Consider the following 1,353-nt stretch of genomic DNA (forward strand, 5'->3'; position numbering starts at 1 on the left):
AGAGATACTCTGTATGTGCTGAATTTAGAACTTTGATATTTGTTCATAAGCTTTTTGTAATACTTTAATTTATACTTATCAGCATAGTGAAACAAAATTGACATTTACATATAATATGTCTAGACATGAAAGGTAATTAAGCATAACTTGTACCAGTATTGCCTGTTTCTGCCATGTTTTTTTTGTGTTATAATATCCAATTTAAACTCTTAATTTATTGGTAGTTAGAAAAAAAACACTTTAATTTATGCTAATTACAATGACTAGAATCCAAGAGGTAGCAGCAGGAAACTAACATATTTGTAGGAAAGTATCCATTCTAGAATGAAGAATGATAGTACAACTGAATAAATTGACCCAAGAGGATCAAGTTAAGCCATAATAGGAAATGCTAAAAGTAAAATTACAGAGCTGTAAATAAAACATCATAAACTTTACTGTTAATACCCCAAAACAACAGATACAGAAATGACAAGAGAAGAAGGAAACAATTAATCAATATTTTGAAATCCTTAATAATACTTAAACTTAAGAATAATTTTGTTGGAAAAAGATTTATATTCCAGTAGATTTCATTTTTTTAAATTATATCTAGGGTCAGAAGGATAAACAGATATAGCTATTAATAAGGCCTAAAAGATGGGGTCCTGACTATGTGTATCACTTTTCTCATTTCATGACCTACTCAGGTCCTAACCCTCTCTGCTCCACCAAACTTGGCCTCCCTACTACATATGCTTTTGACATATTACACATGAATTTACCTAATTTGTGGCAAGCTTTTGTTTGTTCTTGCCTCTCAGATTTCTAGCTTCCAAAACAGGTATTTGATTTACTTCTTTCACTTTTTAATTATTTTTAAGTAAACACTCACTTGCTGATGTTATTGATTGATTGCTTGATGGATGGATGGATAGATGAATGGATAGATGGATGGATGCCTATACATGGGCTTGAACTCAGGACCTCACTCTCTCCCTTGTGACCCTTCCCCCAACACACATTCAAGACTGGTTCCCTACCACTTGAGCCCTGGATCCACTTCGGGATTCTTGGTGGTTAATTGGAAATGAGGCTTCAAACTTTGATCCTCAGAGCTCAGTCTCCTAGTAGCTAGGGTTATAAGCATGAACCACCAACACCCAGGTCATATTGACATTATTTGTGTGTTCGTTTTCCCCAAGCACACAAAAGGAATAAAGTAAAATATTACACAACCGTTTAATTTGCTACTCACTAGGGCAAAATTAGAACTCTTTCCTCCAGAAGAGTTATACCAAACTGCTACGTATTTATTACTAGGATTGGAAGAACTTAGCATTTTCTTGTCCTGGTGAGATTTCACTGAAAACT

This window comes from Dipodomys merriami, unplaced genomic scaffold, assembly GCF_024711535.1.
Source record: "Dipodomys merriami isolate MVZ:Mamm:240054 unplaced genomic scaffold, mDipMer1.0.p SCAF_506, whole genome shotgun sequence".
Classification (NCBI taxonomy): Eukaryota; Metazoa; Chordata; class Mammalia; order Rodentia; family Heteromyidae; genus Dipodomys; species Dipodomys merriami.